We start from the raw sequence: 13,873 nt of genomic DNA, 5'->3' as shown, positions 1-13,873 counted from the left end.
AAGTACAAGCTTTGCCCAAAAGCTTCCTCAAAAACTCACATATCAAGAGAATCCTCCTCTCTCTGAGCAACAGCAGAACCCATGACATAAAACAGGCACTGTTGGGAATCAAATACAAGGTAAAAATCTGCATCACTTTAAGAAGCCAACTTTGAAGAAGAAATTATAGAAATTTTATAATCCCTTTTTTTACAAAAATGAACCAAAATAATTATTTTTGAAAGGAGTTGGAGGTAGATATGTGATTTCATCAGTGCAGGAAACAACAAATGAAGTATTCCAGTAAAAGTTTTAAAACTCATAAGCTTGATCAATCTTATAGAGGTACTTGTACCTGGAGCTGCTAAAAGATTATAGTATAATTTAGCTTTTTGCCCTTATTTTAAAATGGCAAATGAAATCAATGAAAGAAAATTTAAAAGTTAAACACACAATAATAAAGTCATGTCAATGGAGTCAGTGACCTAGACATGAAAAAGGATTGGGAGAATTCCTTTTATTATTGTCAAAGAATTATGAGAATTTAGAGGACTTCTGGGTCACAAGACCAACAGGATAGTGAACCAGACATTTTCTGCAGTCCCTATTAATACTAAAAAGCCTCCAAAAAGAGGAATTATGCCCTAACTGGTAGAACTTCAGATGAATCCATAAGACAAAAAGAGAGAGAGAGAACCCTGAAAGATTAAATCCTTTTCAATTAACATCAGAGGATATTATTCCCTAAAGCACTCACTCAGAAACACTCCCCCACCAGCTTTTACACTCACCTCAAGACATGCAAACTGCCCTTTCACCTGCTGCTTGAGCCTAAGGTCCATATCAGGATGCTGCAAAGAGTTTGGCAGCATAATGTAACTTTTGTCCACCCCCACAAGCCCATAGCAAACAGCTGACACTCATTCAGCCCAGCTTTATGAGGGGCAAAGAGAGCATGCTGCCTTCTGATTGGAACATTCCCTTGTTTAGGGACACACACACCCTCCCCCCACCCTCATGGCTGCATAGACTGTCCAGGACACCCTCCCTGTCCTTCTGAAATCTGAAAAATCAGCAGATGGTGATTCATCTCAACCAAAGAAAGAAAGGAAATCCCAAGGGATGAACTGGATCAGTATTTGGTTTCACCAGACTTGAAAGAAAAATAAACCTAAGTAAGGCTAGGCTTGTTCTTTCAGAGACTTCTTAGGGCAAGGATGAAGACCAGTAAAACTTAAATCCCTAAGAGTGGGTCACCCAGAAAAGGACAAAGACCCAGAAAGTGACAGAGGAATAAAAGGGAAAAAAAACTTTTAAAAGATTCAAAAGGAAAAAAAATCCAGAGTATCATATAATAACAGTAATAATGATAAAGATGATGATGATGATGATGCTGTAAGATTTGGAAAGCACTATATAAATATTATCTCATTCCATCTTCACAATGACCATAGGAGGAAGATACAATTGCTATAAACAAATAAACCAATAGAAAGAATCCTAAAAATTAAACAGAATAATGAGTTGTTGGTGTTGTTCAATTGTTTCAGTGATTTTTAACTCTTTGTGGCTCCATTTGGGGTTTTCTTGCCAAAGCCTCTGAAATGGTTTGCCATTTCCTTCTCCAGCTCACTTTACAGATGGGGAAACTGAAATATACAGGGTTAAGTGACTTTCCATGGGTTATACAGCTATTAAGTGTTTAAGGCCAGATTTGAACCCAGGAAGATAAGTCTTTCTGATTTCAAATCCAGTGCTCTATCCATTATGCCATCTAGCTGCCCTAGAATAATAAGTATTTCTCCCTCAGAGAGAATACAAAGCTTTATTATTTTTTTAAAAAATTTAAGAGAAAGCAAACCAGTTCCTAATGAAACATAGAATCCTGTGGGATCCCAAGAGAACATGGAAATAACAGAAAATTCTAAAATTGGTTTCAAAAAAGAGAAGAAATTAAAAATGAAAATATATAAAAATTTATATCTCTCAAAGCAGATTTTTTTAAAAATTCAACTAGCAGATTAGGGGGGAAAATCAATCTTCATTTAGAAGAATTTCTCCAAAGAAGCAAAAGACATGAATAGATGTGGATTTTTTTTAAAAAATTAAGTGGAATAAAATCAAGCAGAAGAGAAGTAAAAAGAAGATGAAAAAATACATGATCGTGCTCACTTCAGCAGAGTATACACTGAACATGTAATTATACAGAAAAGATTAGTATGGCCCCCTGTGCAAAGATGACACTCACACTCATGAATTATTCCACATTTTTGAAAGTTCTAAGAAACTATTAAAGAACAATTAATACTAATACTACATAAATTACTCTTTAAAACTACGAAAAAAAGCACTCTATCAAACTCCTTCTATGAAACAGATATAATTCTGTTACCTAAACCAGAGAAGAATAAAGCGAAGGGCTGGAAATATAGACCTATATTATTATTGAATACCAATTCAAAACATTTAAGTAAAATCCTGTCGAACATATTACAGCAATTCATTTAAGAGAGTATCTGTTATGTCCAAGTTAAATTTATACCAGGGATGCAAGGATGATTCAATATTAAGAATACAATAATTATATTAAAAGCAGAAAGATTCAGAAACACATGATTATCTCCATGGATGTAGAAAAAGACTTTGATAAAGTTCAGCACTCATTGATGACAAAAACCCTACAAAGTAAAGGGATAAGGAGATCTTTTCAATGTCATTTTTTTAAAAAAAACCTGTCAAAACAAAAGCAAATATCATTCAGAATATACTAGAAGCTTTTCCAGCAAATACAGTAGTCAAGCAAGGATAGCTACTTTCTCTGCTTTTATTTTATGTAGTCCAAGAAATGCTAAGAATAAAAGAAGATAAATGAGTTAAAGGAATAAAGAGAGGGGGAGAGGAAATGAAACTATCCCTTATTTGTTGATGGTATGATGGTTTACTCAGAAAATCCTAGAGAAATGGAAAAGTTACTGAGATAATTAATGACATTAGCAAAATGGCAAGCTACAAAATAAGCACACAAAAGTCATCAGAAGAGAGAAAGCCAATTCCAAGTAACTACGAAATGCATAAAACACGTAGGAGCTGAACTGTCAAAGCATACTCAATACTTGTATAGATTCAGTTATGAAATACTCATTAAAGAAATAAAGACAATTTGGAGGAACATTCGTTGTTAAAGATTAATCTATTCCATTATAATACAAATGACTATACTATCAAAGCTAACATATAGTTTTAATCCTGTCCCAAACTACTTGCAGACCTCAAACCGTGTTATAAAGCAACATCAAAGTCACTTGGCACTGACTAAAAAAAAATAGAAAAGTAGATCAGTAGACTAGACAAAGGAGAAACAAAAATAATAGAACTCAATGATCTTATATCTGATAAACCTGAAAGCATAAATTGCTTTGAAAGGAATTCTTTACTTGATAATAACTACTGAGAAAAGTAGGAAGAAATCTGGCAGAAATTAAACTGTCTTATAGCATATTCTACAATCGATTAAAATTGTATACACAACCTGAAATTTAAAGATCATGCCATAAAAAAATTATCCTTTCACAGTAGGAGATGAGTTCCTAACCGAGAAAAACACAGAGGTAATTACAGTACAAAAAAAAATTGATAATTTTGATTATATTACAACCTTTTCACTTGCACATTAACAAAATTAAGGTATCTAGAATAAGAAGGTAACCAGCCAAATTGGGGAAAACATGCCATATTTGTTGGATAATAGTTTTGTATCCAAGATATGAAGAAAACTAGTAGAAATATGAAGACCAAAAACCATTCTTCAGTAGACAGGAGATTAGAGGATATAAACAAACAGTTCTCAAAAGACTTGTAAGCTCTTCCCAATCATATGAAAGAAGGCTCCAAATCAAGAAAAGTACATATCAAAACACTCCTAAGATTCTACCTCACACTCTGCAAATTGTCAAAGCTGGCAAAAAGCGGAAACAGTCAATTGTGGAAGGCTTGTGAAAGGAACAGAGAGAAAGAGAAAGGGGTGGGGACAGAATGGGGTAAAAATATATCACACTTGACAGAGAAACAAGTAAAAATAGAGGGAGGTTTAGGAGAAAGGACATATTAATTTAGCATGAACTAATACAGAGAAAAGTGAGAAGTGGGAGAACAAGTAATACAAGTAACATTGCAAAGAAAAATAGATTTAAAAGACAACAGCTCGGATCAATCAGTGATGAATTATGTCTCCAGAGGTCCCACAATGTAACATGTAACACATCTCCTACCAGAGAGGTGTTAGACACAAGGTGCAAAGATACATTTTTAGATGTGGTTATTGTTGGGTTCATTCATTTTATTGACTAAAATAAAATGTTATTTTTGTTATTTGTTACAAGAGTATTTTTTCCTCTTATAATTTTTTTTCAGCAAACAAGAGGGCTTTCAGAAGGAAACACACAAATAAGCAGAATAATGTTGAAAGTAATATGGAGAAAATGCACTTTCTTCAGTGCGCAGCATAAAGTAGAGATTCACAGTTTCATGTAACACCCTCTTTTTCTGTTCTGCTGTGTGCCAGGAAATGCTGTGGGGAAAGTGTGCGTGTGTGTGTGTGTGTGTGTGTGTGTGTGCAATACCAGACTTTAAAAAATGTTTTTCAAAAAAAATAAAGACATCCTTTTACTCCTTTACAAAGAAGGAGATGTAAGACTTTTTTTTTTAATGTATTGGTTGATTTTGCTAGAGCTTCACTTCTTTTTCTTTTAAAAAAAAATTTGTTTCAATGGATGGCTGTTTGAGAGGAGAAATGGATACATGATAAAATTTAAGCAATATAAAAACAAAAGATATCAATTAAATTTATTTTAATAACATTGTTTCTATATAAGCAAAAGTCATTGAACTTAAAGACAAGAGACAAAGAGAACTTAATAATCAAAGGTTTCCAAAAAGAGTATGACAATTTTTTTAAAATCCACACACCATTCAGGAAATAATATAAGAAAATTGCCCAGAACTTTTGAATCTAGAAAACAAAGAACTGAACAAAAGAATCCATGGAATCCCTCCAAAAAAAAAATCCCTACACTTCAGACTCCAAGAGAATTAGTGGTTAAATTTAACTGTTAGAATGACAAATGACAGGCAAGAAGCCAAGAGTAGCATCTTCAAATATAAACGAAAGGAAATTTAAATGACACAAGATTATTTCACACCTCCTAGAAACTGCCTATTTTTCAGCACCACCTGGCACTTTTACTAAAATAGACCATGAATTAAAGTACATTGAAAACTGCAAATATATGTGTAACCTACATTGCCATGGAGATGAGACCCCCTAGCAGACACAACTTTGGAATCCACTTGTTACATATATTTGGAACTGAGAATTCAAGTGCTACTTTGTAAAGATTTGGGGGAGAAAGATGCCAAAATGAATATAGCCCAGTAAAGACTGACTGTTTGAAGTTCACCCTCCATCTTGGGACGACATGGACATTTCAGAGTTGAGCGCAGAGCTGCGTCTCTGGGCTTATGGTGATCTGCTCTCCTCCAGAGAGGAACTGAGACCAGTGGTTGCTATTTCCATTGCTGCTGCTGCAGTGGATGAATGTGATACTATACACACATCAGATGACTCTAGCACTCCTTTACAGATAATTTCCCTCTACTTTGTGACAAAATTGAGGAAGGAAGTAACTGCAATTAACTTACTAACTCCCTTGAGTTTCCTTGTTTAGTGAGGGTAGGGGAAGCAGGGAAGAGGTGTCTTGAGAAAGGAAGGAGCCTAAAGCAGGAAAAGCCAGTTCTATCACAACATTTTCATGAACTTTATCCCTTCTTCTTAAGCTGTTTTTTCATTTGCTCCCTCCTTGCCTTGTGGGTGAAAAAAAGGCAAAAATACTAAAAATAGAGTGGGAAACATAGGAAGGAATGCTCTTTCCACAGAATTAAAGATTCTCCCAGCTTTGAGTGATAGCAGAATGTAAGTCAGAGGTGACTAGTTCTAATCAGAGTTGTGACCTAGCAGAACCAGGCTTCTGATCAGGTAAAAAAAGATCAGAAGCTTGTATGGAAGCTTAACAAGTTGTTTGAGACGGGATGCTATAAGGCAGGAGAACATGAAGTAGGTGGTTCAGGATGTTACATTTAGCCAATGGAGAGAAAGGGGGGAAATTCAAATTGGGAACAGCATAAAAAGCATTTGTCTCAGCAAGTGTACTCTCCATTAGGGAGGGACCCATTCACTGGGAATGTAGAATAATTGGCTAAAATAAAAAGAGAACTTTCCTGGCTTCACAATGTATAGTGTTCTTTGTTTAAAGTGAGCAGGTTTCTCACAACACCAATTAATTTTGGGAGCACAAGCAAAATATACAGATCTAAAATTGAATAATGAAATCCTAAATAATGAGTGAGTCAAAGAGCATCATAAAAAGATTAATAACTATGAAAGAATTATGATGACAAGAAAACGTGCCAAAATTTCTGGCATGTAGCTAAAGCAATCCTTAGAGGAAATATCCCATCCCTAAAAACTAAACATTAACTGGAAAAATAGGGCATTAGTGAGATTAGCATGCAATGAAAAAACAAAAAGCCAATAAATAAACAAACTCAAAGTAAGTACCCATGAGGAAATCTTAAAAATTCAAAGAAAATAAATTTGAAATCAATAATAATATAGGACCGATAAAACTAGCAGCTGGATCCATGAAGAGAGTAATAAAATCAAAAAACCATTAGCCAACCTATCTAAAATGAAGAGTGAGGAAAATAAAATTTTAAAACTTAAAAATGAAAATAAAATTACAACAAACCTGGGAGAATTTTTAAAAGTTTTCAGAACCAATTATTCACAATTAGAAGCCTAACAAAACTGAGAATTCAAAAGAAACAAATTATATATAAAACTACTCAAATTAACAGAAAGAACACCAAACAGAGATCTGAAACCATCTAATCTAAGAAAATAAAATTGAATTAGCTGCAAAAGAACTAGTCAAGTTGGAGAAGAACAGTACCTGTTCAAATTATTTTCAAATTCGAAATCGAGAAAGAAAACACTCTACAAAATTCCTTTTATTAGTCATAGTTGTGGTACTAAAACCAGAGGATGATAAAGCAAAGAAAGAGAACTATAGGTCAATATCAGTAATGAATATATACCCCAAAATAAAATCCTAGCAATAAATGCTTTTTCATTCATTCATAAATTTAATGGAATATTACTGTGCTATAAAACCTGATGAATGTGATAAATAAATAAATAATAAAATAAATAAAGCATAAAAAGTCATATCAACTAATGCAAAGTAAAGTAAACAGAACCAGGAAAATAATGACTACAACTTGTAACTGGAAAGAACAACAAAACAATCTGAAGTCAATTACAAAATCATAATGACCAAGTTTGACCCTTCCCCCAAAAAAAGATATGAGAAGGCAAATCTTCAATCTTTTTGCAAAGGGAGAAGTCCATGGCCATGGAATATTATGTACAAAAGACTTTAATGTTTGTATTTTTGCTGAATTTTAAAAAACATTCTTCATTCTAAGAGATGACAGACTAGGCAGGGCCAACAAAACACAGTGGAAGATGTAGGTGACATAAAAACAAAAAAATACCAATACAAAAAAAATTTTTTTTAAAGTCTGAGAAATGTGTCTCATTCAATACCTTTCGGGAAAAAAACCCAGAAAATGAAGAAAATAAAAGAATGATACATGCACAGGGAGACTGCCACATTACTCTCTCCTTCTTCCTGCTGAGAATATAACCTCGTACTTTGGTGGGGCAGAGGGGGACAGTATGTCATTCTCTGAGAGTTCCTTCTTCCATTCTCCTTATTTCACACTCATTTAAACTTAACCTTAACCCACTCTGTTACCTCCTTTATTCTCTGATAAGGTGGACCTTTTGCTTGCAAAGTCCAACTCCTCCACATGCATCCTTGCTTGATCCAAAGCTTCCTCTCTTCTACAGAAGATTGCCTATCATTCATATTTCCATATTCTCTCTTCATCTTTCCTTCTCTGATCTCCATTTTTCCCTACCTAATGGTTCCTTCCCTGCTACCTACAGACATATTCAAATCTCCTCCATACTTAAAAAAATTATTAGATCTAACCATAAACATCTACAATTTTCCCATATCTCCTCTTCTCAGTTCACCTTGAAAAAGTCATCTACTTTACTTCTCTCATTTTCTTCTAATATGTTTTGTGACAGTCCTCTGGCATAAGGAGGTCCCTCTGGGTTCCTCTATTGACCCATGCTTTCTACAACTGACTTCTTACTGTCATACTCTCCCGGTATAGGTGTAGCTGTCAATAGGTTAAGTCCTTGTCTGGGTACCCAGTTTATGTGTGAGGAAAGGTCAGTGGGACAGCCAGATATGATGAGGAAAATAATCCCTTAATGAGGTCAGGTGCTAAAAATAACATGTGAAACAGTACCTCAGTTCAAGGCAAAGCTTATTGTAGGGAAAGGGGGAAGGGGAAAGAAGAAAATAAGATCCAATATATAACTGAAAAGGAATAAGGCTTAAATCAATTAGTATTGATTACTTTGATTTGTTTTTAGTTTGATTGAAAGATTAAATTCCCTTTTTTAGGAAAAGCTAACCCTAACAGCTAAGCTAAGCCAATAGAGGTATTCCCTTTAGCCTGAATGATACCTATAGATTTAGGGAATAGATAGATTGATAAAACTTTATCATTTAACAGCAGATAATTTAGAGAGAGGCATATATCTTTGTAGGAATAAAATAATCATAGAATTATAGGACTTTTGTAAAGGCTAAATTCCCCCTTTTGGAAGCTGAAGAAAGGGGATCAGAGTGACTAAAGATTAAGTTCCTCTTTCCTGTCTTAGTTCCCCTTCTCTTGGACTCGCTGAAGTAAGTTCAAACTAAAGTCCTCTTTCAAGTAAGCTTTTTAATTGCAAAATGCTACATCTGCATGGCAGAGATTCCTAAGGCAATCTCCTTTTAACAGACAGGGTTATAGACACAGGCCCTAATCCAACAGAACCTCAGATTAAATAGTTATCCCACCCTAACTCCCCATTATGGCCCCCACATGTCCAGCATTCAAATATTGTAAATCAGCCTCCTTTCCTGTTCTTGTTACACTTCCCTGTCCTTGTAAATTTTATGCCCCTTTTTTTGTCATAGAAGTAAGCTCTGTAAATCACTCCTTTGTCTCTGACTTCTGAGGGGGTCAGATGACCTGGTTTGATTTGCAAAATACTAGCTTTGATAATTAAATCATTATGCTTGGAAGCTCACAATTTTTCTATTTCAGATAATTAATTAAACACAACTCAGGCATACCAACTAACAGAATAGAACTCATGTAAGAGCTACACTGTGTTGAGGAACACAGTCCATTCAGCAGAAAGGGGCTGCTCCAGCAGGGAGGTGTGCTCCAGTTGGAGGGGAGTACCCTTCTGAGTGTGCAGTTCTTATATTATGGTTCTGGATGATCTCCCTGGAGCTGGACAAATTGTGTATCAGGGTGTAAGTAAGATAGATTTTAGTGTAAGATGGATTTTTGTTGTTCTTTCTTAGAGTTTAGTTTCCCAGGATCTATGGTCATAACAATCTCTATTTCCCAGGCTTATGACTTGCAAACATCTCCACCATGCTTGCACTGCATTATATAAAATGATAAATATTATAAACATTTGTGATTAAAATTGTACATATCCACTGCAACTGTACAGTGGGAAATAAAAGTGAGATAATGTAAACTTGTGGAACTATTGCTCACAAACTGCCTTCTTTGACTGCTGCCCCATAAAGCAAGTGGGCACTGGTTAGTAAGTGGGGAATCATTAAGGTTGCATGCACAAGTTGGAATGCTATGCATGCTTTGATTGGTCCCCATCAAGACTTGGGGGGAATCTGTGTGTTTGCCTCAATGGGTCCTCATTGAGGTTTGAGGGGATTTAGGAGAGTGCACAAACTGCCTTTCTCGATTGACCCCACTGAAACATAAGGGTAATGAGACCCTGAATGAAGAGTGATTAAGAAATCACTGTAGGAGTTGGTGCTCCCATTATCAGCAAACTCCCTTTGAGAAGAATAGACTGAAGAAAGATTATTAACCCCTCTGAAGCTGTCTTCCCATCCTTTCTATTTGATCAGATCAAGAGTGAACCTGTGCTAGCAACTCTCCCATGTGTTTACATATCTTACAAGGGGTCAGGGCAAAATATCATTTTGGAGAATTTGTTATCAGGGAGACAGATAAGCTATTAGTTAGCAAAATAGTATTTGGGAGTTTCCATGCCAGGAGGAAGAACAATCCAGTGGTGGACAAAATACTATTTGGTAGACAAAATACCAGCCTTTAAAAAATGTTAACTGTCAATATTTTTCCATGAATATGTACCATAAATTTATAGCCTTCCATGGAGAAACTGTCACAATGACCTCAAAACCATCAGGCCTAATCTTATAACAATTTCCATACACAGATTCTATAAACTACAGCCTCTCTTATGGAGAAACTGTCATGGTGGTCTCAAATGCACCAGGCCTAATCTTATAACATAATCCCTCTGCAATCTGACTTCCATTCAACTGAAGCTACTTTCTCCAGTTGTTGATCTCGTTGCCAAATCTCATGGCCTTTTCTTCTTCATCCTTCTTGATGTCTTTGTAGCACTTGGCACTGCTAACCACACTTCTTCGAATCCTGGTCATTCTGTCCTCTCTGGGACTTTGTAACTATCTTTTACTCTGTTCTCCTCTTACCTAACAAATCAATCCTCAGTTTCTTTTCCTAGATCTTTATCCCTGTCACACTGGAGCACCAGTGCAGGAGTCAGGAGGACTTGAGTTCAAATCTCACCTCAGACACTTGATACTCACAAGCTGTGTGACCTTGGGCAAGTCACTTAACCCCAAATGCCTCATCCTGGGTCATCTCCAGTCATCCTGATGAATATCTGGTCACTGGATTCAGATGGCTCTGGAGGATAAGTGAGGCTGGTGACCTGCACAACCCTCCCTCACTCAAAACAAACTCAAGTGCAAGTCATGTCATTATTTCCCTGATGGCATGGTCTTCTTCAGCAATGAAGGACGAACACACACACATCCCTGTCACATCTACTAATTGAAGATGTCCCTCAAGACTCTACCCTGGTTCCTCTTCTCATTTCTCTCTAACCTGTCACTTCGTAATCTCAAAAGCTCTCATGGGTTCTCATCTCTATACAGATGATTCCTAAATCTATGTATTTAGCTCTAGTATCCCTTCTGAACTCCAGCCCTGCCTCACCAATAGTTTATTGGACATTTCAAATTCACTGCCCCAAAGGCATCTCAGACCCAAAATGTCACAAATAGACAAGTCCACCCCTCTTCCAACCTATCCAAATGCCATTGACAGCATCCTTTTCAGTTACTCCAGTGTTTCCACTATTTGAATACAAACTCCTTCAGGGAAAGTACTCTTTTTAAATTTTTCTTTGTACCCTCAGCACAGTGCCTACCACACAGTAAGCACTTCATAAATGCTTGTCAGTTGCTGGAATGATCTACTGAGAGTTGATCAGGGAATTCATTCCATAATCACTCTGACAAATTGAAAGGCATGAGCATTTTTTTCCACTTTGATAGGACCCTTCGTGGAATGTGCCCACTGATACTTTTGCTAAAAGGACTCATGAAAATCAAGATGGACAGCTTCTAGAAAATGAACTCTTATCAAGGTATTCTCTCCTCCTTGTGACATACAAAATTGACTGGTGAGGCCAGCTCAGCCCTTTTCCCTCTCACTCTTCAGGACTCTTCATTTTCTACCTCGTTGCACTATTTTGGATGTCATCATGTCCCTATATCCTGTACCCTCTTCCCCCCAAACCCCTTTTCAGCTTCCTTTTCTGTATTTTCTTCCCCCATTAGATTATAAGCGACTTGGGGCAAGGATTGTCTTTTTCATATTTGTTTCCTCAACACTTAATAAATGTTAACTGACTGACTCTCCTTACCTTTATTCCTTATGACTCTTCTAGGATGCAGAAAGGTGAGAAAGAGGAGGTTTCTCTCTTCTCTCCTCCGCCACGTCTCCTACCACCACCAGTCTGCCACTCCACAGGAGCAGTTGATGACTAGGTTTCTGGCATAATCATAAGGCATCAGTATCTAGGTGGTACAGTGGATAAGAGCGCTGGGCTTGGAATCAGGAAGATACATCTTGAGTTCAAATCTACCCTCAGACATTTACTAGCTGTGTGACCCTGGGCAAGTCACTTAACCCTGTTGGTGTCAGTTTCTTTGTCTGAAAAATGAGCTGGAGAAGGAAATGGCAAACCACTCCAGTACCTTTGCCAAGAAAACTCCAAATTATGGAAACAACTGAACAGCAGCAGCAACAGATACATAAATGCTCACAGACCAAGAAGGTAGTTCATGGACAATGCACCTAAAGTCCAGCATTCTGTGCAGAAGCATAGGTATTTTCAATTAGTTAGGCAATGAGATCCAAGAATCTAGCTTCCTGGACAGAGCAGGGAGATTTCCAGAATTGCAGGAGATCAAGAAATAGTATCAAGTGGAGCACTGAGAGGTTCTCTACAGAAGCAAATATGTATATTCTACAAAGTCAAATTTCAAGAGTTCCCAAGCTCAGGAGTTCAGAGGTCTGACCTTTTGGAGAGAAGAGGATTTCCTGATGCTTCTAGCTGGAGAAACAAGAGTATAGTCCAATGAAAGTCCTACACAGCAACTCTTGGAGAATAAAGAGAGTTACTTGGTCAGTGCATGTCTAATATGATTGCTTCTTTAGCAATCTCCTGAATACGTATTTTAAGGGGACTCTAAACCACAAAATGGAATTACAAGTCTTAGAGGGGACTGTCTAAGACTCTGTGAAAGAGAAATTCATTAGAATGTTAAAATGGTTGCTCTGATAGCAAACCCAAGTTTAATCCTTTTCAGGGAAGAACTAGAGGGTTTAATGAATATTTTGTTTCTGCATCTATTCATGAGTTCCTGTGAATCCTTTGCATCTCATATACTTTGTGGGATAAAAGAAATGTCATCCCATACTAAATAGCTGTGTTGTAGAGTAGCTAAGAATTCCTTTACTTCACTTTTTAAAAACTTAGGCATAAATTTACTAAGAGATTTTTCTAGAGAAACTCTACGTAGAAACAATAAGCCAAACATGAGAAATAACATCCTTGACAATCAGTCTCCAAGATGAAACCCAGTCCACATGAGTTGAGTTCTTAAGCCACAACTCATGTATATAAAAATTCACATTTGCTCTGGGAATTGATTAAGACAACATCCTTTGGGTATTATTTCCTTTTGCTACTGAACATAGGTTAACAGCTGCTGAGTTATTACAAAAAGGATGTGGTATCAAGTATAAGAACTTTTTTTAAACTGTGTCATGATATATTTTTTAAACCAGTCTATTATATGTAACTTGCTCTTCAAATAACACAAAAACATTTAATTAATTCTCTTCTACTATGAACTGCTCTCTGAAAATGAATGAGACAATTTGAAGTTTAATAACATTATTTTCTCTATCACTTTCTTAAGTCATTGCTTAGACGGGAAGAGCTGGGTTCTTTCCTGACTTCAGGCACACTCCTTGACTGAACTGCTAAACTCTCAAATTACTGGCTTGCTGCAGGGTTTAGTTATTTAAAGTCCCAAAATGTAGCCATTTTTCAGCCCAACCAATCTCACTTCTCCTAATTCAGAGATAAGTGTTCATATTTCATAAAGGGATCACCAAATGTTAGCATATGGCATAGTAGGTAGAGCACAAAGCCTGGAGTCAGAAAGCTGCCTCTTTCCAACTTCAAATCTGGCCTTAGTCATTTACTTTGTGATGGAAATTGATAGAAGGCTTCCCTGCACTCATTTCATATGGATGA

The 13,873-nt window shown here is 36.3% G+C and overlaps 1 non-coding gene across 1 annotated transcript; it reads left to right on the top strand.

Annotated features, from left to right (window-relative positions):
• The first annotated feature begins 2,145 nt into the window (after positions 1-2,145).
• Positions 2,146-2,251, top strand: LOC140521767 (U6 spliceosomal RNA). The gene has a single exon (XR_011973067.1). It is a non-coding gene; the product is annotated as a U6 spliceosomal RNA (small nuclear RNA).
• The last annotated feature ends 11,622 nt before the right edge of the window (positions 2,252-13,873 follow it).

This window comes from Notamacropus eugenii, chromosome 1 (assembly GCF_028372415.1).
Source record: "Notamacropus eugenii isolate mMacEug1 chromosome 1, mMacEug1.pri_v2, whole genome shotgun sequence".
Taxonomy (NCBI): Eukaryota; Metazoa; Chordata; class Mammalia; order Diprotodontia; family Macropodidae; genus Notamacropus; species Notamacropus eugenii.
This window is presented reverse-complemented; position numbering and strand designations above follow the sequence as displayed.